Consider the following 25,805-nt stretch of genomic DNA (forward strand, 5'->3'; position numbering starts at 1 on the left):
TTGTGGTGCATATTGTTACAATGTATGGGTTCAAAATTGTTAAGAGAGGCTATGCTAGAATGTAAATGTGAATATAACAATAACTGGAAGCTTTATTGAACTTTTTTGAAGTTAAAACGATGCCTTAAAAGTTATTAAACAAAAAGATTGTTAAATGTTATTTGATTTGATTATTCTTTAGCGAAAATAATGATCATAATTATTATTAGTGCGATATTTGGTGACAATTATTAATCTACACTAATATTATAAAGCGGAAAACTTTGTTTGTTTGATTGTAATGAATAGGCTCATAAACTAATGGACCGATTTTAAAAATTCTTTCACCATTCGAAAGCTACATTATCCACGAGTAACATAGGCTAGGTTTTATCCCGGAAATCCCACGGGAACGGGAACTATGCGGGTTTTTCTTTGAAAACGCGGGCGAAGCCGCAGGCGGAAAGCTAGTAAATAATAAATTTACTAAAAATTGCTATGATTACTTATATGTATAGAATGTACCTTTTTGTACTATTCGTATTCGTATTTGTTTTCACGAAATACAAAATTACAACATGCATTCATGTGCTTAGCCCACAGCTTAGCCATTACTAGCGCTAATTACTAATTATTAATCTGTGCCATTACGAAAGTTAGGCATATGGAAGAGAAGCAATTGTGTATGTATAGTTTAATCTTTAATTATTTGAAAACACGTAACATTTGGCATTAGGCGTATTATGAAAAATAAATACATTACCTACCCATAATGTAGCTTGCGTGATCAATTTCAGGGAAAGACAAATTGCGATTGCTTTATAATAGGCCTGTTTCTAAAATAACATTTGGTTTGTATGCTATTATGATGTTAGATTGGATAATAACGTTGTAAGGCAGAAGGTATAAGATGTTATAAAATTTCAATTTATTCTTATACTATAAAAATTTGCAAAGAAAATCAAACAGACTTACGTATTACTGTATGGAAAGTTGGAAATATAATTTATTGTTCGTTGGCTTTAAACTATTCAATGGATAAGATTGTCCTTTGGTAGTTATATAGTAGGTACCTATAAGTACGATTTACGCTTTAATGCCCTTCATAAATGATAAATAATACAATAAACCTACTTACAGTCATACAAAATATAAAATTACTATACTAATATTATAAAGCTGAGAGTTTGTTTGTTTGAACGCGCTAATCTCAGAAACTGGTCCGATTTGCAAAATTCTTTCGGTGTTAGATAGCCCATTTATCGAGGCATCACGCTAAGACCAACAGGAGCGGCAATGCGGGTGAAACCGCGGGGAGCAGCTTGTATATAATAAAGGTTTAATAGATTTTAGATGTAATTAAATCGAAATAAACGCAATAATGATACTAGTAAAAAGATAAAGTTACAGCTAAGATAAATGAAGTTAAAATGAATTTAGATTTGCGCATTATGTTGTAAGATGTGCATTAGCCCGATAACTATGCATTTATCAGTTTAAACGCAATTTCCTTGCTTCGTAATGTGTAACTTTGCTTCTAGGGTATCCATGGAGTTTTGATATCAATTTATTTGTGTGGGCTTACTACTAAAGTTGAAAGAATTCATTACGAAAACGAAAAATTATCGTCTTTAAATTTTCATTTTTATATTTTGTAGAGATATCTTCTAGGTAAAACATGTGGTATGGACTTCTTATAATGGCTTGAACAGTCTTAAAAAAGTTATAAATAAAATAATAATATATACATAGGTGGAAAATGATTCGCGAGGCTGCCTATGCCGCTCTGTGTGGACCCGCCTATTCAGTGTTGCAAGTAATTTTCTTCAGTTGAATAGTTTGTCACAATTTTATTCCCTGCTGTGTTTAGAGTATTGCATTTATAGTATGAGTAATAGCAGTAGCAATATGACATTGAGAAGTCGCAACAAATTCTAAAAAATTGCAAATTGTAGATTTAAGATTCAATTTAATAGAGATAAATGTAAAGAGATTATGATTTTATGCATTTCGGTCATGCTCTTGGCTCACAGAATGTTGATTTATTGAGTTAAATTTTAAGTTCTAGTGTCACCTACTTACCTTAAAACAATCTTAGACAGAAGCATGTATAAAATACATCTTATCTTATACCTCATAAACGGATTTCACTTTCACAGTAATATAATACAAGAAAAATAAATAGCATCTCTTTATAAATAGCAAGATAACACTCTTAATGCAATAAAAGTCCCAAATTCCTAGTAAAATACGTAGTTTCTTAGAAACACAAGCTCATGGACACACTATGTTATCACATACGCGATCAGCTTTGATCCGTTTTAAACGATGACTCGTATATTATATTTGTTTATGTTTTTAATTTATTACAGAATTAAGTCTGTTAGAACAATGAAAAAACTTATCTTTGCTATAAAACTCTTCGTTAAAACAATGAAGAAATAAAAGGATATGATTATGTTATTTTCGTGGGCCAAAGTTCAAGGGACATTCATTATGATTTAAGTATGTTTTTTTTTTACTTTTTTTAATAGACTCAACATTCTTACTTGTAGAATAGTGGTTTTACAATAGTAATTTAAAAATATTACTTACATTTAAATTTTGAAGTTAAAATTATTTTCGTTGGTTTCGTTACAACATTTAACAAAAATCTGATCGACGATTCAACGAATTTATTATACCTACAGGACATTATATTACTTATTATGTTATTATTGCATCTAAACAGCATACAGCCCGTGTATCATAACTCAACTCTGATCTTTAGAAGACTTGAACCTTCTTCAGCACAAATCTGACCCAATTCGTGCCGAGGCTCGATTACCGTTAGAGAATTATCACAAGAAAATATATTTCTAGGATTCGAGTGTTCAATAATTGAACAACGGGTTTTGAAAAACGATCTAACTTCTAAGAAGTGTTTAGCATAACAGTTCAAATAAGTCTCCTCAATATATGTGAGTAATTATATACAACAGTTGAAAATAAATTATACATATTTGTTATTGAGGTCGTCGCAACCAGCCGTATGTCCACAGTGATTACATAAAATGCTATTTAAATCTCATCGACAGACTCCATTTTGCATGCAACCTCTTACACAACATCCAGTTACAAAGTTTTCTTATTTTTCCAATTAGGATAGAATACAGCAACATTTTGTTTATTTGAAAATATTGTTGTAGTTAGGTGGTTTACCTTTTTATAATTTAAAAAATAGTTTAGTGTATTTGTAGCGTTTTGCATTATGATAAAAGGCTTCACAATAATATTATTATATTCTACCACTGTTGCAATTCTTCATTATCTTGTAAAACTATAATGTAAGTAACTTAAGCTACGTTTTGCAAGTATTTTATGCATTTTGCAAGTAATGTAGTCGCGGTTTTAATTACATTTGACATCGATAAGTGAAATATGCATTCTTGCATTTAACTTAATATCCAAGGCAGTCTGGTACTGGACTGTCCGCAGAATGAAGAGATCGATACCATTAACCTACTTTAGCATCAAAGTGTTAACAAACGAAAACATGATCTTAACGTGTCCGTGACAATTGACACCGATTATTTTTACCATTTCACCGCTGAATGGAATACTGCAAACTCGCGCGTGGAAAGAGGCAAAGAATCAGTTATTCATAGCCATCGTGCTACCGCAATAGCGGTTTTTGTTGGCGTTTCGCGCTTTCCGCATAGGCCTAAACTCATTCAGCGCTATGGTAATTTTGCCAAACTTTACGACAGAATCGGTCGACTCTTGAAATCTCGATTGCGGCAAACATTTTTACAGTTGCCATGCAACTAGATGTTCTGCAAGGAAAACGCTGAGGTTGCGTGAAGTTGAGAAACGGGTGAGCCGCGCGGCGAAGGTGAAGGCATCGCGCCAGTCGCTTGCACGAGAGAGCGGTAACACGACGCTTGCGCGAACCTCTACGTCCTCACGCCGCGCGCGCAACTGTCTGCTTTATCTGTGCACCGCTGCATGATTCCAATTTTTTGTTTTCTTCTTTTGTGATGTAAACCGACCAGTGAGTGGGACCTAAAACTTTGTGATCAGTGTCTGTGTCGACTGTTTTGTGTAAAAAATATATTTGACACACATGTGACGTGTAACGGTGCAGATCTGACGGTCTATCGACTCGCTAAAATCCAATAAGTGTTAGTGTATCTTAAAAGCGGTGTGCCAGAATTTTACGGACTTGTCTGAGCGGAGGTAAGAACGGATGTTTACAGTTATGCCTTATTGTATAACTTAAGATGTGAAAGCCTCATAATAACTTGCATTTGATTATATGTCATAAAACTATGATGGCTTTGGTGTTGTTTTTGCACAATTTATTAAATTTTAAAATAAGTAAACAAGTAATCATGTCGCATAATATCATGTTCTGAAACTTTATTATGTCGGACTAACCTGTGTATTTTGTATCATTACTAACCACTAAGAATAGCTTCAATTAAAACTTGAGTAAGCTAGTAACGACAAAAGTTTAAATTTTAACGTCTATGAATATTAATAGGTACCTATTTAAAGACAATAATAGAAGAAACGGTTTAAAACGAGTTTACATATAGAATAAACAATTTACTAGTGAAAAGGTCCCTGACTCATCTTATGTGCGCTCGTGAGGTTTTTGTTTGGAATAAATTTACTTTTATTGTGCCTTCAAATGACTATTTAGTAAACAGGCGGCGGTAGCTTTGGAAAATTCAATGTTGTTCGTGATAAGTGTTGTTTTTATTTTGGTTGGTGTTGTTTGGTGTAATTTTATGATATACTAGCTTCCGCCCGCGACTCCGTCCACGCGGATGTCGGTCTTTGCGTGGATGGTTTATTTCTCCATTTTGAGTACCTAACTCGGACAATTACATCTTATAAATATCTATTGGACCCAAATACGGCTAGGTCTATAATAATACGCAACGTGTGTTCGCGGTACCTACTACAGAACAACGTCTATGGATAACTGAAAAATTGAGATTTTTTTTTTCTACGTATTTTTCCAGGATAAAAAGTATCCTATTTTACGCCCAGGATAATAAGGTATAATTATACCAAGTTTCATCGAAATCGAACCGGTAGTTTTCACGTGATGTCTTCACATACAGACAGACAGACAGACAGACAGACAGACAGACAAAAATTTTTTTAATCACATATTTGGGTTTGGTATCGATCCAGTAACACCCCCTGCTAGTTATTTTTTCAATATTTTCAATGTACAGAATTGACCCTTCTACAGATTTATTATATGTATAGATATTTAGGTACATGTACCTATTAGGTATGTAATATTTAGGAAGCTGCGAATTCGTCCAGGTTTGAAAATGTCACCAGATCTTAATTTTGCATCGCAAATTAAATATACAGGAATCAATGTAGCCTAAGTTTTTCCTCACAACATGTCCATAGAACCTATCACCTATTGAAAGTGATTGTCCAGCAAATTGAAATACGAATAGAGATACTACCTGTATCATGTTTGTAGGTATACTTATGTATTTTTATACAACAATCGAGAGGGATAAAAGATCAAATCTGAACAATTCAACAGTTGACCCGCCAAAAATACATAAAAATCTATAGTCTGTGCCACTCCTGTCACAGCTCCGGCTGCAAGTAATAGGTAGGTACCTACAACTATTGGTGAAATAATGTTGATATTTGGGCCAGAAGTTGAAGAAGAAGTTTGAAAAACAGAAGCAAAATAAACTTACCTCTTTATGTACTAATGTGTGCATTACTTTAAAATTAAGTTCATATATTTTCACAATTTCGCCAATTATTACAACATAACATTACCACATAAATAATATAGCGTTTATAACTTGTCATAATAATTATAAATAGGTAGTTCTTTGTTAAATAATAATAGATAAATATTTTTTTTAAACATTTCTTGTTTTAAATATGTTTTTATTTTTACAAGTACTAGGTATCTATCCGCCCGCGGCTTCGCCCGCGCAGTTAAAGAAAAACCCGCATAGTTCCTATTCCCGTGGGATTTCCGGGATTGCGTCATTTTCCCGGGATAAAAAGTATCCTATGTCCTTTCACGGGTATCAAAATATCTCCATACCAAATTTCATGAAAATTGGTTCAGTAGTTTAGTCGTGATTGAGTAACAGACAGACAGACAGAGTTACTTTCGCATTTATATACCTACTTACCTAATATATTAGTATTAGTATTAGTATTAGTATGGATTATTAGTTTGTATAAAAGTCTACACATCCACGATAAAAAATGCTAAAGGAACAATAATTCTAGACACGGTTTTTGACGTCATCGTTTATTTTAAAACATTTTCAGTTCTGTAAAAGAACTTGAATACAACAAATGGGGTAATTTCATACGTTAGCATGCAAGAACTTGAATTATTTGCGATAACAATGGAACTTTTTACCTACATAACGATAAATTTATTTAAAGGTCAGATGAAATAATAGTAAGTAAGGTTAAACCGTTGAGGAAAGAAAATATTTCAGATTGCGCAAAAACTTCCAGCCATGCATAATATTGAATTTATATTGTACTAGGTTTCCGCCCGCGGCTTCGCCCGCGCAGTCAAAAAAAAAACCCGCATAGTTCCCGTTCCCGTAGGATTTCCTTGAATGCGTCATTTTCCCGGGATAAAAAGTAGCCTATGTCCTTTCTCGGGTATCAAATTATCTTCATACCAAATTTTATGAAAATTGGTTCAGTAGTTTAGGCGTGATTGAGTAACAGACAGACAGACAGACAGAGTTACTTTCGCATTTATAATATTAGTATGGATTGTAGTTATTGTGAATTAATTTGAATATTCCGATCACTAGAGTCTAGATCAGGGATGCACAGACTTATTAAGACTAGGGGCCACTCGGGCAAATTATGAACTGATGGCGGGCCGCCGGAAATATAGGTAATTAAAGACAATAAAGAATTGATAATAATGTATTAAAATTGAAAAAGAATTTATTAATCTGAAGCGTGGCACTGCATAGTGCTTACAATCTTTTTTATATTTGGCTCAAATTTACTTGTAGCAACACGTAAAACTGCTTCCAAACTTTCGTTTGCAAGGCGGTTTCGATTTTTTGTTTTATTATTATTTAATATCGAAAAGGTTTGTTCACACATATAGGTAGAACCAAATAAGCTGGCACATTTCAGTGCGTTTATGCGCAACTTTTTATACATATTTTTATCAATGCAGCGGTCAGCAAATCTTCGTCGTTTTGAATGTCAATAATTTCTAACTGCATTGATTGTGGTGCATTTTCAACTGAAATCGTGAAAGGATTGCTGAATATGTCAAACAGAGGTTTCACTTTTTTAAACTCCGAAAATCTGTCTTGAAAAGATTGAATCAAAATATCCAGCTTTTCTACGTAACTGTAATTAATCGCAGTTTTGTTGAATTTTTCAGCCATTTTCTTATAATTCTGAAAATGGTTGTAATTTCCAGAATTCAATTGCGATCTGAAAAGTGTCAGTTTGCATTGAAAGGATGATACATGAGCGTAGAGCTGGGATATCATTTGATTTTTGCCTTGAAGCCGTGTGTTCAAGACATTTAAATGATTTGGTTAGCGTGACATTTATGCCACCCGTATAGAGTCGAAAACTGTCTGGAGAAATCTCGACGCGTGCCGGCCGCGGCGCTTCCTCAAGAAAACGAATTTAACCGAGTTCGGCACGAACATAACCGACCGCTGTTACCGACACAAGCAAGGTGCACTTGAGAGCGCGCGCGCGAGATTCAAATTACTTTTCGAACATATTTTTTTTGGTTTTATTCTGGAATAATTCGAGAGTATTATATTTTATGCTGTCGGCGGGCCACCAGAATTCGACCGGCGGGCCGCATGCGGCCCGCGGGCCGCGGTCTGTGCATCACTGGTCTAGATACATAAGAAAAGCTTGTAAAAGTTTACATACGTAAGTAGGTACATAAACATTGTACTTTTATTAGTAAATTTCTATGATAGAGTAATTTTAAGAATGAAGAGATCAATTTTAGAAGGAACAATATTTGACATTTTTCTTCTTTTTGTTAATTTATAAAATCGGCACTTTATTTAAATACTAATAATAATACTAATAAAAGGGCGTAGGGATGTGACGACCCCATCGCCCACGGTTGGAACAGATATTCCACCCGTGCAATCAGTCAACCCGCAGGACACCTTGTGGCGGGGTGTCGGGGAGTAGCGACCCCGCGGGAACCGAGTGCTCCCGGGGGAGGCCCCTGTCTTCATCTCCGGCTTGCCTTCACCGGCCGGTCGGAGTGAAGCCTGACGAGGACAGGACCCCCCACCTCTGGCTTGCCTTAACCGGCCGGCCAGAGTGGAGTCGCGAGAGCTTTTAGCTCGAAGGGTGGATGTGAATCGTAAGTGGCGAGTGGGCACGTGATGCTGGACCCTCAGGGAGCGCGTGATCGGAGTTTAAAGTCCAGGGACGCCTCTCCACCCTTAGCTGCTCACAATATGTTGCCCCCTTGTCGCACTATTGCAGCGACTTATTTCGGGGGCCCATACAGTGAGAGGGCGAGTCACCACCTGCCAACAATTTTTTGCTATATTTTAGTAGAAAGGCAGGTGCCATAGTCTTCCATAGTCCTAAATTCCGGTCCATTAACATCCCTTTCCATAGCCCAGTTTATTTTGTTTCCTTATCTTGCAATAGTCCTACATCGGCCGCGGACTGCCCAGGGCTGTATCTCTATAGTGCAGTCATGGGCAGGCTGCGGCTGGTGTCCCACAACACAGTAAAGTTCTCGAAAGGGCCTCTGCGTGTTGGATCCGTGTCCCCACGTAAGCCTTCCAAAGGACCGGGTACCTTCCTTATGATGGTACCCGTGTATTATGGAATTGAGATACTAATAAAAGGGCGTAGGGATGTGACGACCCCATCGCCCACGGTTGGGATATCTATTGTTTACGTGATAATAGATATTCCACCCGTGCAATCAGTCACCCGCAGGACACCTTGTGGCGGGGTGTCGGGGAGTAGCGACCCCGCGGGAACCGAGTGCTCCCGGGGGAGGCCCCTGTCTTCATCTCCGGCTTGCCTTCACCGGCCGGTCGGAGTGAAGCCTGACGAGGACAGGACCCCCACCTCTGGCTTGCCTTAACCGGCCGGCCAGAGTGGAGTCGCGAGAGCTTTTAGCTCGAAGGGTGGATGCGAAGCGTAAGTGGCGAGTGGGCACGTGATGCTGGACCCTCAGGGAGCGCGTGATCGTCGTTTAAAGTCCAGGGACGCCTCTCCACCCTTAGCTGCTCACAATATGTTGCCCCCTTGTCGCACTATTGCAGCGGCTTATTTCGGGGGCCCATACAGTGAGAGGGCGAGTCACCACCTGCCAACATATTTTTACTTTCTTTTAGTAGAAAGGCAGGTGCCATAGTTTCCAATAGTCCCCAAATACCGGCCCATTTAACATCCCTCTCCATAGCCCAGTTTATTTTGTTTTCCATATCTCGAAATAGTCCTACATCGGCCGCGGACTGCCTAGGATTGTATCTCTATAGTGCAGTCATGGGCAGGCTGCGGCTGGTGTCCCACAACACAGTAAAGTTCTCTAAAGGGCCTCTGCGTGTTGGATCCGTGTCCCCACGTAAGCCTTCCAAAGGACCGGGTACCTTCCTTATGATGGTACCCGAGTATTATGGAATGAGATACTAATAATAATACTCTTACATACGGCAGAGGGCTCGGGGATCGGAGAAAAGCTTCAGGAAAAAGTTTATAAAAAAGTGGTGAAAATAATACCAACTGTCTAAAATGTCAATAGAATTTTGCAAAATGTCTATAGAATTTTGTTTTATAAAGCATGCATATTTTATACAATTTTATGCGATTTTTAATAAAAATATACCATTAAAATCTTTAATTACGTGCGCATTAGCGATTAGATACGGAGACAAAGGTGAGGATTTGCAACGTCATTTAATCAATTTGCTTTAATATAATGTTTAATTTAATTTCCTTAGAAAACACTTCAATGTACGTGCATTAATAATCAATACTAATATCGATAGTTATTATATTAAAGTAGTTACGTAGTACGTACTGTAATAATTAAGTGTTTAGATATATATGTAAATCATTATAGATGTGAGATGAGAAAGTAGAAACACATGTTATGTTATTTGTAGTGAGAATACCTACTTCTTATAAGATTTAATAAAATCGGATTATTAGAATTGATATTTGGACCAATTAGTGATACCTTTTATTATTATAGAGTAACTAGCTTTCCGCCCGCGGCTTCGCCCGCGTTTTCAAAGAAAAACCCGCATAGTTCCCGTTCCCGAGGGATTTCCGGGATAAAACCTATCCTATTTCTCAAGTTGGATCGAACTGCACATGGTGTGCGAATTTTATTATAATCGGTTAAGTGGTTTAGGAGTCCATTGAGGACAAACATTGTGACACGAGATTTATATAATATATTAAGATACGCGAACACGCTACAGACACTATATTTGACACTCAGCAGACAAAAAGAAAACATAGAACATAATTATAGATAGATAACAGCTAGGTACTAGTATCAGAAAACGCGGAATAGAACAGTTATAAGGATATTACCTGCAATCATTACCATTAGTTTATAATTATGAATATATTATAAGGTTTAGACAAGTGCGTGCATCTTATCGCTCATTACTATGATGAAACTTATTCCGTACGTGTTATGAAAATCATTTTACTATCGCTGATCTAAGTAACATGTACAGCCTGATTCATAAGGCAGTATTTTATTATTTATTCATTGCAGTAATTTCGTTTTCGAAGTAAAAACTATGAAAGTTTATTTCGAAATGGGTACGAAGAACCTTCAAGACTTTGTTTAATCAAAGTTTTTCTCCGATTATTAATAGCCTTGTTTTTATACTGCGCAAAGAAACAGCATAAAGTAAAACCTTTTTGTAGCTCTTATAAAAATAAAATATCAATATGCAAACATTGCCAACGTATCGTTCGAAAAAAGAAGTCGTGATAATGTATTTAGTCGCGTCAAGTTTTTTTGCAAAAAAAAATACATAAGTATACACATTTATTACCTTATACTTTACCGTCAATATAAATCCGTATTTACTTAATAATATTAATATAAAATATTCACTAATGGAAACTTTTTCGTTATTCTGATTTCATATTTTTTACATATGATAATTGTTTATGACTGATGACTAATCCACTAAAAAATCACCTGTTATTAATAAAGCTTTGATAATGCTTATAATTAATACATATTATAATCTATAAAAGCATAATAAAAGGAAAATCAACAATCCACCTTTATCTATCGGATCAAACGAGTTTGATACTTGATGTTTAAAGGCCAAACATTCAAAACAATTTCCAAACCGAGGGCGGTAGTCCATTATACAGTACCTAAGTATAGGCATCAAACTTGTTTCACCATGTTCAATACTGTGCTAAAATTGGGTCGTCCAATGACTCAGAGTGATCTCGAATGGTGAAACTGTAAGGTGTAGTAGTTCATTTCCAAGCGTAGTGTAGAGACGCTTTTCACGATTTGGAAAGTTGATATAACATCATGCCTTTATCGAGTTTGTAGCTGTTATGTCTATGTTACTCTATTGCTCATGTTATTCATTCATTGAATAATATACAATAGGTATCTTTATAAGTTACCTGATAATGACTGAGTTACATAATATAAACGGTTGAGAAGCACGGTCGTTTTTGAAACATCATTTTGATAACACACGTTTTGGCGGCAGGAGAGATAAAATCAGGCATTTGCTTAGCTCTGGAAATTTCCACTCTTACAATATCTTCTGCTGTTCATAGTTAAATAAATATAATTCCAAAACACAATCTTATATCAGGATAATTGGATTAAACATTTATCATCACAACTTTACAGCATATCTTTCAAACTGTCATCTTATACCATGGTCGATAGCGTACGGCTCCTCCAAGACCATTTTATCAGAAGTATTTTATTATCAGAAGCTTCAACACCCTTGTTTGCACTCAAACACGCGTCCCTTATGATAACTGCTTGTTTTACAACATAGATAAGTATTCGAAGAATGTGGCGTGAGGTGCATGGGGGTTGAAGCGGTGTTTACAAGAATTCCCTTATCTCGATATCATCTTGGAAAGGGGACGTTTTTCTTGGTAATGTTTAACGTTTACGTTTGCTACGTGACAGTTTTTTGTATGTTATTTTTTTTGTATATGTGGTAGTTACTATATATTTATTGAAAGTAGGTATTTTATATAATAGGAGATGCTAAAAATTCTATAACATGTATTTATTATGTGCTACGTTCATATTTTTCGATTATTTATCAATTTACCAATGGCAATAGTATAAAAAAACACACGCATACATATATCCAACTTGGCTACTTCCTTTTCGTATAGTTAATTAATTAAAATATATTTAAAAAATTCCAATCTGCAAACCGGCAGATGTTAACATAAATATAAATTTTTGCCATTTACCTACAGAATCCTAAAAATATTCCACTACCATTTAAATTAACTTGATATTTCGGCTGGTAATAAACACAAAACAAAAAGAACTTGCAGCTTTTTACCAAAACAACAATCGATATTTAATGATATTCATATTGTCTCAAAATGTTTGCTAAAAAGACTAAATGCCCAAAGGTCAAGATCGAAGAATTGAACCGTGGCATTTAAAGGCGGACTTTGATAATCTTGTTGGCGAATATTTATTTATGTATTTAATTGCGAGATGTGCTAATGACTTGGAAGGTTGTCCAACTAGTTATATTAATTAGCAAGAAAACTGCCATAATATTTCGTTCGGTGACGTGTTCCGAGATTGGATAGCGATCTCTATTTCACCTGATCAAATATAGCTGTTTAATGGTTATAGAGGCGGTATTTATGGTAATTATTATTTATTTAGAAATGCAATAAAAATATAGGAACACGATTATGTGAAATAAGGAAAGTTAATCGCAGCCTCATCAAATATTTGTTATATTGTGTTAAAAATATTAATTCAATCTTTTAGATCTCAGTTACATTTTGTAATTGGTAATTACGTTAATACTAGTATATAATACAATTATCATAATGACCACAAAATGTGTCATAAAACGTATTTATAAGAAATAATTATAATACAAGTGAACATACCTTTAATAACAGGTATTATTGTACATTAAAAAGTAAAGTACGTTCACTGCACCTATAGGCCATGCCTACGAGTTTGCACAATTTTCGCCCACACGTTTTATTAAGGGCACTTAATCGGAGCAAGGCGTTTTTTTAGTCAAGCAGCTTTTAAACTTGATATTTAGCCCAGAATATGATCAGCTTTCGATTTTAATTGATTTAAATGTAAGATTCGGTTTGTGGGCGGGGAAAAGTAAATTTTCTACGATTCTATCTTTCTTACCAATATTAAAATGTTATTTATTTATGTTAAAATATTTTAGAGTACTGAAGTGATTGTGTTGGAATATAGCTTTGAATCCGTTACAAGGAAAGAAAACATGTGAAACTAGTATTAAATTAAAACTTCTCAGACATTTACGTAGGTCGTAACGAAGTGTCGTGCTTTTTTCTTCATTTAAATCACTTTAAATGTACGTATATAATTTATGTTCAATACCTCCATTAATAAAAGAAAAAGTACAAAACCATATAAATATAACAATATAACCTACTAAATGTCATGTAAAGAATAAAAATAAATCAAGTGTAAAAGATTGGTTCTCTTGCTATTTATCATAAACAATCCATTAGTGAATCTATAACTAGTTTAGAAATAAATTTCAAGGTTTAAAGAAAAGGCAAGCGGACCTGTAAAATCGTGATCTTTGTAAGGTCTCTTGCATCAGCGTTGGCGCCATTTTGTATCGATATACTTTTTTTTTATTGAGCAGCAAACGTAGCAATGGCAACGGAGCATAAAGACCAATGCTCTTATTGTTAACAGAGTTTAAAATGTATTATAATATGATATATCTTTGAGTTAAATAAATTATATTTGGAACAATTAATGGTATTATACGAGTGATACAAATTAGGTTTACACTGATCGGTCTTTTCTAACATTGTTATGATTTCCCCCGAACAAAATAAGCTATTAAACTATAGTGAAATTACATCAACGTATCGAAAACATTAATAAAATTTCCTTTTACAAGATATCACATAAAAATAATATTTTGGGAATCGCGGTAATTAGTGTTGCCATCTCTAAACTCTACAACACGTACCTTAGTCATGAACTTGTAAAAAAAAAGTTAAAAGCTTTGTTCACTCTGCCTTTATTATTGAGTGGACCGTCGGACCTCGCAGCGACCTCGCTACAGCCTCGCCGAGACCGCATTCACCAACGCTATTGGCTATAAAACTGATCACAGCCAAATATAGAATTTTTTATACTTCACGTTACAAATTTTTCATTTGTATATCGAATCGGTGTCGCAGTCGAAAATTATTTATTACAGATAAAATTTATTTTGCAACCACTGTTATTTGCATGTTTTTTAACGCTTTTGTAAGATTTCTTATTTTACAATTAATTATACTTTTACGTGCGTGGTTTGTGTGATTATATTTTTTTGCCGATCATGTGAATTCGTAATCAGTTATGGCGATTAACGTTATATAATTTTCTGATTTTGTATAAATGCAATATAGTAATTATACCGAGATAATTTTTTTTATAATATTATGCTTATTTATTTTTAGTCTGTGGCCTGTGCTACATACTTAACGCTGTGAATATTACATCGTATGAATATGTGCATTACCTTGAAGTTAATGATATTAATGTTACGAAATAAAAATTATATCATAGTTGTTATGCGGCCACGGGCCAATCATTCGCACGCTTTGTCCTTTTATGTCTTATTAGACTTACATTATATTGTACAAAAATAATGTTAAGGCCAGGCCTTTGTAGTGACTATTTAGATTTCAGACACAGATGTTAAATATTTGATATTATAACAATAGTATTTTATCGTCTGAATTAGAACGTTTAAACTATGTAAATTATGCCTAAATTTTCAACAAGTTAACGCCAGAATCAACATAAGATTTTATAACTCGAAATAACTTCATTAAATTTTGTTAAGTTGGTATTAAGTTCAAATTTATCTAAACTAGTTTTACCAAGGTATTTATTTATATGATCACGATAGCTCTGATTCAAAGAAGCGGGAATAGGCATTAAATTTAATGTAGCAATATGGCGATCGTGTCTCGGAGCAATTGTAACGATTTTTGATATCTTTCGACATACTTTTATAGTGCGTTGTGTAGCAACGAAAATCAATTACCTTCTAGAGCTGTAAAATTTATTGTTGTTTGTGTCAAAACCGGCTTGTGGTCAATTTATTCGTCGCCATAATTCCATATTAATACAAGTAAATGGTAACCCAGATAAGATCGTGACTAAGCGAGTGATGCAACGCATATTTTGATCTTTTCGCCGCTTCATGGCGTATGTACTATACCAATTGTTCGCAAAACAATGGTCAAAATCACTTGCACTGTTGAATCTCAATTGTGTTTCGAAAGTGACCCGTAATTTGTATGGAAATTGTTTAAGGCTTGTGTGTCCTAGATGCCTAGTTACATTTGTTTAGTTGTGTGGATTTTTTTGCGGCGACTTTGAAGTTATTTTTTGTTCTTCTCGTGCATGCCGGATGCACAGAATGTTTATGTTCAATTAAGGGCCGATTTTTCAATGCTTGGATAAAACTTATCCATCCAATAAAGTATTACACGATTATATTAAAATGTCACGTAAACTGTCAAATACGGGCAATTACAATACGTTTTTAAAATGGTAGTTTTATACATTATTCGACGAATTAGTTTTATCCAAGAATTGAAAAATCGGCCCTTAAATGATTGTAATATCGTATTAGGATTAACATATTCTTGTGAATTTAGTGCATGTAAGTTGTTATCAATATGGGTTGACATTTGAAAGTTAATGCTACCAATACTGAAGGAAAGGTAGATATATAATTTTCAATAAGTCATTTCATAATTGACCGATTAAGCAACTTTATTTTAACCTGGTAAAAACATTAAGTAATCGCAAGCTTTTAAATAAAATTGCTCATTGCTCAAACTGAATTGCAATTCCACTAACAAGTAAAAATGTGATAAAAATGCTAACTTCGCTCATCTCTAATTCGAATTCTTCCTTGTAAATGTACACATTGACTTTTCCAATAGAGATAGTGGAGCTATGAAATGTATCAATCATGCGTATATAATATATTCAGTTGGTATCTGTAACGCATTCTTATTACATACCTAATTACTGTACACTTGAGTAAATGTGAGAAATGTATAATAATATTTCAATGTTATTATTATGGACACAAGGTTGTGACAAACTTGTTTGTTTGAACAGGTATGTTAACAAGTATATGGTTTTTGTAGTGCTAATTATAATAATCATTGAATAGCTATTGCTAAATTCTTTCAAGTATGGCAATAACAATTTTTTATTGTAGGATCAAGTTTTATGAAGAATTTTTATCTACGAATTAAATAATGGAGACGGATTTAAGCAGTAGGTATTAGTAATAAGATAAAGTCAACTTTAAAAAAAAATCTTATTTATTTGTAGGCAGTTGAACATTTAGTGAAAATCCGCTGAGATTAATCGTTATTAAACATATTCTTATTGTCAACAAAAAAAAAATGCAGATTAATATATAACATTTTTTTTACATGGATGACAACGTCATTGTGAAACAGTACCTTCTATAGAAGTCGTTTAGGAATATATTACAGTAATTTATTTATATTAGCATTTTTGCCGCAGGCGCCTGCCTTCTTAAGGTGTCTATATTATGTGTTTATAGGAGATATTATGTTTTATAATTTCGTAATAGGTGTTAAACCAATGTTTGAACAGTTGTGATAAAAACTTTGTTATTGATTGCGTTAAAAGTATTTAATGGTCTAAAAGCTTTTTTTTAAACAGACATCGTGTTAGGATTTGTTATGTTTGTGATATAAATTTTATATTGGAATCAAAACATCATTAAATTCAGAAATCGATAAACAAAACAAAAAAAAAAAAATTGATAGACCTTGATCATCTTGATGTATAAAAATACAGTTTGGGAATGTATCGTTCTTTTCTTATTTTGAAAGGTATTTTCCATGATTGTATGCAAATACAATTCTGTTAATATTTCCATTCGGTTGCATTATCGTCGTGATAAACGCCAAATATTTTCGGCAACCGGTTGTTATATAACCCGGAGAAATTGGAAAGCATAATATGTTAGACGTTATGGACTTTCTATAGCTTGTATTGACGCGAACAAGACGCGAAATGTCTTGTGACTTAATACTGGCTTATTATGATAATGTTGAGACTCGGTAGTTTGTGATGGATCGTCGATAATTATATTATGTGAAGAGTTTAATTGGCAGTTGCGTAATTACGTTCGTTTATCGGTTGGTGTATGATTTCGATCTAATTCATAAATCATGTTAAATGCCCTGAGTTTTCTACCAGTTCATCTAGCGGAACCATTGGGGTAACTATTTTCTGTGGACTAGTAAAAGTAGGTAATTAAAAATTGTTTAATATCTCCACAAGAGGTTTAGTGGCTTATTTTTATTGCTAAACTTTTTACATGCGTGTGTGGCCAGAAAATTGGTCTATAAAGACATGCTCAAAATACTTGCAATGAAACTAAATTTTCTATATTTGGTCTAGGGCACCATACTAGTAGTTACAAGGCAGATATAAGTGTGGACTATTTGTAATTTACCGGCGGGCTTCGTTCCGCAGTAAGCAATCTATTAAAGAAAGACAAACATTACTTATAGGCTATAAATTACAACAAACCTGTTCAAAATTTACACAGATGACTTTCTGGGAAATATTATGTTTTTATTGTTTGTTCAACATCAACACCTAGGTATATGCAATTTTCTTATAAAAATATGCTTTGGCAATTAAATTTAAAATTGAAAAATCCCTATACATATTACATAGTATAACATTTTCTATTAAAGTTAGATCCGCAAAGATACACAAGTCGTGTGTGTTTTTCCTAACGGTATTAGATGCATTGTCTCTCATAATTTCCTAGAATTATATAACTTGCACTTCATAATGGTACTGCTCTTTGATATACTTATATGTAGGATAAACCAACATGTTACGAGTATGTAAGTATCATCACTGTATCAGATATATTTAAGCTTAACAGTTGTGTCATTAGTAGAAGGTTCTTATTAGTAGTAACTATACGTACATTGTGTTTTGATCACACAAGACAACAAGGATTAGGTAAGGAAAAAGGCTGCTTTACCCAAATATTGTGGCTATCAAGTTTTTAAATACAACCAAATTACTTCTTATGTAAAACATGTTTAACACACACACACACACACACACGTCACAGACTTGAGACTGTGCTTAGATTTTAACCATATTTTGACAGTTGAAACACATATTTCCACCTATTTCTCAAACTATCAGAAATCGACTCCTGAAAAAGGAAACATTGCATAAAATATACAAAATTATTTGCACTGATGTAATTCAAATAAACATTAAACTTGATTCAACTAGCAGTTTAATTGGTATACCAACTAAATCTAGCGAGATATGAAATTTTAATATTACAAAATGAGACAGGTGTTTATTAAAGGTAACCAGGCCATTGTCCTGCTTCGACCCGACTATAACTGTATTATAGATTGATGATTTAAGTGATCATTTGGCGATAATTTGCACCGTAACTTGTTTGTAATAAGTGCTATAATCGTAGTAATTGATGCCTGTCAATCATTTTGGTAGTCATTGTCGTGATGGCATAGTGAACTTTGACTTTCTGGGATACGATTGTAAGGCCATACGCTAACATTTAATCTGTTTGCTTAAGTTAACCAGTTGCATATGATATAATAGTCTAAAATGTATCTTTAATGTTGGTACTAATTCATTGTAGACGCAGTCATGGGGAACCTTCAGTTCCGAGTAAGTTTTTGGTTTTGTTTTAAGTCAATGATGAGTGGCTTCTTACACCAAGGCCGTGAAGTCTGAGAGGCAGCCTACATTTTATCGTGATTGTGTTTTGAGTTATAGCAATAGACTTGTGTTATTTGCTATCTTTTGCAGAGTAATTCTTTTTAACAAACCAAAAACTATAATAATGATAACCAAAGTATATTGACAAATGAATTCCTGCCTAGTGATGCCTAAAATAAAACCGTTTTAACGGCTTATGATCACAGTAAATTAACTAATTAGACCATGTTAAATTGGTATCAAGGCAGATAAAAAGTTCATCTTACTTTGAAAAGTCATCAATCTTTGCTCAGTCTAATAGAAAATTACCTAATATTATTACTGTGTAGGTAATATTATAATGTAATTGATATATTATGCGTTCTCTTTTACTATAGGAATCGATTATCATCCTTGGTATTAGAAGTTAAGGCTCCTTTGATTTCTCTTCAAATTTTATTTAAGAGCTTGGGTATTGTAAAAACACAGACCCCCAATTTTGTAATAAACTATAACAGCTATTTCATATCAAATTTAATATTTCTTCTAATCATTGATATCAATCGAAGAAACTCAAATCAATATGAAGATAGGTAAACGTACGATGGAAACCGATGCCACACTTTCCACGCATTCGCTAAATCGATTTAACCGTTTGTCCACGTTACGGAGAAATAGTGAAAAACAAATGTAGGCAAAGTACAAGAAACCTAAGTACATTTATAGACACATGTGAAAACGACGAGTGCGAGATTTCTTTTAGCATTCAAGGAGAGATATGTTGCCACAGATCACGAAAACGTTGGATACGGCCTTGCTGTTTCACTTGACCGATGTTTAAGAAATGCATTATGCATGATGTAATGCGTTGTGCGTGTTTTTTTGTTTATTGGTGTTATTATAACATTAAGTTTGTATGGGATTTCAAATTTGGTATTGTTGCATCGAATGCACACCTATTAACATCAATCGTTGGTATGAATTTCGCAATATTGACGGTCGAGTTTTAAAAAATATTTTTCTTTTACGAGTTTTGCACATTGAGATGAAAATAGGTTAATAATATTTAAGCTTTTCTTTACTAAAATAGTGACCAAATATTTGATAATAGAATGTAGAGCAGGCTCCAAGGAGATGTTCGTTTGCAAAAATAGCGGACCTAAATTTGACTTCTGATATATATTGTATAGGTCCCAGACATCCTATAGACAGATGTTGCCAACCAGTTTTGTGGTCCCCCTGCCCGCACCCCGGTAATTAAATATGGCATACAAAGAAAAAAAATAAAAATTTCCAAAACATGCCGTGTGGGGTATCAAATGAAAGAGCTTATTGAGTAGATCACGAATATATAGCATACTATATACATTTCTTACACTTTCTCTAAGATTTTTTAGAAAATTTACGAAAATGGTCCATTTTTGAGTTAACTTTAAACCACTATAGATTGAAAACTCATGAATATCTTTTTTAAATTATTATTTTAAATAATTAACAATAGTCCATTGTTTACGATTCAATAGTTCGTACAGTGAAATAGTTGCATGGGGGAGTGGGGGGAGCATTCAAAGATGGCGAGTTTCGATATTTCAATATATGTATTTCTTAAAATTTCGGACTCAGTGGAGACGTTTGCAAAAATTGCGGACCTCAATCTGACTTCTGATATATATTATAAAGATCCCAGACATCCTATAAACAGATGTTGCCAACCAGTTTTGTGATCCCCCTCCCCCCTCCCCTCCACCACAAATATTATTGATAAATTACAAAGTTTTTGGTTTGAATTATGGAATTATTGGTAATTTTGTGTTATAAATAAAATACAAGGTAGTAAACTAATAGAATTATTTTATTTTGATCCATTTTTACGAAATTTACGGAGAAAAATGCTTACACATGCAAGTAACAGTTTGATTTTGTTACAAGTTTTTACAATTATTGTTTACACATTTACACAAGGATATACATTTCATTGCTGCTTTTCTGCAGGTACACGACATTGTGCGACAGTTGGATTGACATTTACACGGTTTTATCATCAGTTTTATTCATGAGTTTTCCATCTATAGTGGTTTAAAGTTAACTCAAAAATGGACCATTTTCGTAAATTTTCTAAAAAATCTTAGAGAAAGTGTAAGAAATGTATATAGTATGCTATATATTCGTGATCTACTCAATAAGCTCTTTCATTTGATATCCCACACGGCATGTTTTGGAAATTTTTATTTTTTTCTTTGTATGCCATATTTAATTACCGGGGTGCGGGCAGGGGGACCACAAAACTGGTTGGCAACATCTGTCTATAGGATGTCTGGGATCTATACAATATATATCAGAAGTCAGATTTAGGTCCGCTATTTTTGCAAACGAAACTCCACTGAGAGTCCGGTCTAATGTTGATAGTTACTCTTCAACTCGAAAAAACAAATGAACAACTAGTGTTGTATTTGTCACATCCAGATGGTATTAAAAAGTATTTCCTACATCACTTAATGTTCAATTAGTTTATAATGGCTTGCATTCTCTATGGGAACGGTATAAACTTAGTACCTGACTGTTGTTAGTTGCGCAAGCGATTATCGCCCATGACACAATTGTAAATTACTTTTGTATAATTTATTATAATTTGCGCTTTTAGTTTGATTACATTTTTCGTACATAGCTTTTATTTAACGAATTTATTTGAAGTTTAAAAAACCCATTGGAAGATAAATAAGCAAATATTGTAAAATACCTATTCAAGACATGCTCCGATTAGATACATTAAGCGGCAATACATTATATTGCACAAAGTTACTAAAGTAATAAAACTAAAAAATTCGACGAAAGTAAGATAAATATAGTGTGTCTAAATAATTCAGTCTCTTAATATTTCCACTAATATTTACCTACAACTTATTACGACATCGTATTACAAACAATTACTTACATAATATAAACGAATCCTTATATAATTATTTACCAATGAGCACAATCACGACACATTTAATTAACCTTATATCACAAACATCCATCATCATTACATGGAGTCATCACGAGTAATTCAGTAAGTAACAGGTTATATTTTGCAAATATTGAAAACTAGCTTTCTGCCAGCGGCTTCGCTCGTGTAGCCAAAGAAAAATGTATAGTTCCCGCTCCTGTTCCAGGATAAAACCTATCCTATGTCTTTTCTCAGGTCTCAAGCTATCTGTGAAATCCATGCAGTACTTTTTCAGTTCATCCATGTCATAGATACAGACAAATAGACAAAAATTCTAAAAACAATATTTTTGGCTTCGATATCGAATGTCGATCACGCCGCAAGTATTCTTTTAAAAAAAATATTCAATGTGCAGTTTTGACATTCCTACGATTTTATTATATGTATGGATATTTCACATAACGACGTGACCACAGGTGTTGCTAAATGTTAGATTAATGGCCGGTGTAATTAAACAAATTGTACAAACTTGTAGATATGCTTAATTGCAGGTAACGGTTTACTATTTTTTCGGTTTGAATTTCACGCTGTCTGATCGGGTGGATACTGTTATAATTGTATTATTTTCAAGGAAGCAAACGGTTGGAAACGTTATATTAAGAACTAGCTTAACGCCCGCGGCTTCGCCCGCTTTGTCTAAAACCTAATAAATTATATACTAAAACCTTCTTCTTGAATCACTCTATCTATTAAAAAAACGCATCAAAACCCGTTGCGTAGTTTTAAAGATTTAAGCATACAAAGGGACATAGGGACAAAGGAAACGACTTTGTTTTATACTATGAAGTGATGATGAATGAATGAATATGAAGTGAACCCCGGTAATAATTATTAAGATTCGAAAAATTTAAATTAAAAACAAATAGAATTGGGATCTATCTATCGAAGAATAATGGTTAGCACAGGGATCGTAATTATAATCTAAAAGTAACATTATAGTATATTATATTATAGCACATACTTGATACTATTATGCGCATTTATGTGAATAAATTTGCCTCTAATCAACCTCCGGTTCAAATGTTACAATAAAACTTAATCTTTTATTGACTTAATTAGCTATATCGAGAATTAACAGTACTGCTCCCCTAGCCAAGTGGTTTTCTGTTAGCGTAGCGTTCAATAGAATAGACTACGAATGTATGAGATTGACGTAAGCTGTAGATAAAGTTTATCTACAGCTTACGTCAATCTCATACATTCGTAGTCTATTCTATTGAACGCTACGTTATCTACAGCTTACGTCAATCTCATACATTCGTAGTCTATTCTATTGAACGCTACGCTAACAGAAAGCCACTTGGCTAGGGGGGCTGAATGCTTTCCAGATTCTGTGCTATTAGAGAAATGCGATAGTAAAAACTGAAAACAGTTAGATTACTCTCATTCATCTTTGCTATCTGTTAAGTGATTTACTGTACGTTCAAATATAAACATGCATTATTTATGATATTTATGCGAAATAATATGAATGATAGTTGTCACTTATGTTTAGTAATAAACTCATCATTTACATAGGTACCTTCTGAAATCAAGCTTGTAATTTTTTTAATGAAACAATAATTAAATTAACGTACACAACTATGTACAACTTGCGTATTAAATACTTACTCGTATATGTAGTACTTGGTCTGTATATGTCCTAAAAATTATAATCTAAGTAATATTTCTAACAAAAACTTCAATAAAAAACGATACGAACGATACGAATAAGAAACAATAAATATATAACTAGAATAGAACGAATACAGATGAAGTTTTTGAAATTCCTATGTTACCGATTACCTACATGTCCCGTACAAATCTGAGGATTATTTCGAGGTCTGCAGCAAATTTCATTTCCTATCTCTTACAAATCGCCGGGAGATTGCTGATATCTTTTAGGTATTACATCCAACAAAATAGACTGCCCAGATCTACTAGCCAAAATTTCTCTATACACACCCTCAATTCTATCTCGTAAATATACACCTATCTTTACTTCCGCAGTCAGCACTAACAATCGTCAAAACTCGTTTATTCTGCGCGTAAGCAATAACTTTAACAAGCTATCAAAACAGTTCGATTTTGACTTATTCTGCAGCAGTCCTTACTCCATTAAGCGTCAGTTAGCAAATGAGTTCTTTCGTCAGTTTGGTGGTCGAGTTAATATGTAATTTAATTAGTGTTACAATAGTATTAGTAAATTCGAAGACATTTGATTCGTGTGCGTAATCGCTTACATTTGAATCTGTTACATATTAGTGTTATTCTAGTCGTGAGAATCTGTAAATGGCTTATTGTGATTATTATATTATGTGACTACTTTTTAAGAATACAGCTGTAGATTCTCCTAAAATATAAATAAATAAAATAAAATTCTTCAAAGAATATTGCACTGGTGATTTGCGAACGAAATGGTCAATTCGTGCTATAAAGCATCAAGATTATTTAGACATTTGGGCGACCATGATTATCTAACAAGTATCTTGATGACACTAAGATTGCTTCCGATGTAACTTTCTATTTCACAGCATTTCCGTTTGTCCAAGTAATGATGAATGCATTATGGCTAGTTTGGATGTAGGAAGTATGATTGTATGAAGAAGTTTTTTTTTCTAATGTAAGATGTAATTGAATAAAAGGTTAGTATGAATTAACGGTTGAAATATTTAAAAAAAACATTAGGTAGTTTGTGATGAATATGTTTTGTCGTCATAAAAAGAAAGTTTATTATATTAAAACTAATAGGATTTTTAAATTGGCATTCTTTCGTATACCTCTATTGGAAGGTACCATGTTCTATTCTTGTACAAATGTAACAATTATGATATGGCCCATATCAAACCTACAGACTTTTATCACATTCTCACTCACATATTTTATCACCTTCATGTTATCTATTAAAAAATCTACGTCTTCATCCTCATAGTTTCTGCCCAGTACTAAAAAAACCTATAATCATATTCTGCATGAAAACTTTATAGACAGGCAGGCAGACAAGACGCTCGCTCTTATAATCTAGTAACTACTTAATGAAAAAAAATAGAAACGATACATTGAAAGTAAATTATACACGTATGGTTTGTAAAACGTTTTATGGAAAAACGCGTGGCCACGGAACGGATAGAAAACTTTGTAAAAACGTATTGAGGTCTGCGTTGAAGCGTGAAGATGTTCATATGTGACTAACTGATTGTATCTCTTTTGTTTATATTGAACTAGTTTCCGCCCACGACTTTGTACGTGCATCCCGTTTTTCCCCGTCCCCGCAAGAATTTCGGGAAATCCTTTCTTAGCGGATGCCTAAGTCCTAACATCTACCTGCATGCCTTTCAGCCCGATACGTCCAGTGGTTTGGGCTGTGCGTTGATAGATCACTATATCAGTCACCTTTGAGTTTTATATATATAGATTTATGCTGCTATGATAATATCCATTTTTTTTTCTTATTCACAAATATATTTTAGTATACGAGTATACCTAACGTTTTGCTGTATGGTTTTAGCTATATAAATATCACCCTAGTAAGTATGTTCATAAAAAGCTGAATTATTTTCGGCATTGCACACATTCTCACATTCTAAGCCTCGTTAAATTTTAGGAAATTCTTTTGTTTTTCATATAGTTAATTTGTTGAATCGATATATTATTGATTCCGTGACAAAACATTTAAAAAATCTATGTATGCCTACAATACAATAGAAATTGCATACATATATAAATCTTCATGGCCATATACGTCAAGACAAAAGCGGGTCATTCTTTGCTGACATACTTCCAAATTGAGATGATCATTAAATAAAATTTGTTCTAGTCTTAACTTTCAAATATGAG

General features: G+C 33.6%; 1 protein-coding gene across 1 annotated transcript in view; it reads left to right on the plus strand.

The window, feature by feature from the left end:
• Positions 1–3,883: 3,883 nt before the first annotated feature.
• Positions 3,884–25,805, plus strand: part of LOC123694453 — a 127,322-nt gene continuing 105,400 nt past the window's right edge. The window contains exon 1 of the mRNA XM_045639895.1: positions 3,884–4,197. The gene's annotated coding sequence lies outside the window, so the exon portion shown is untranslated. The remainder of the gene's footprint in view (positions 4,198–25,805) is intronic.

The sequence above is a fragment of the Colias croceus genome, chromosome 9 (assembly GCF_905220415.1).
Source record: "Colias croceus chromosome 9, ilColCroc2.1".
In the NCBI taxonomy this organism is placed as follows: Eukaryota; Metazoa; Arthropoda; class Insecta; order Lepidoptera; family Pieridae; genus Colias; species Colias croceus.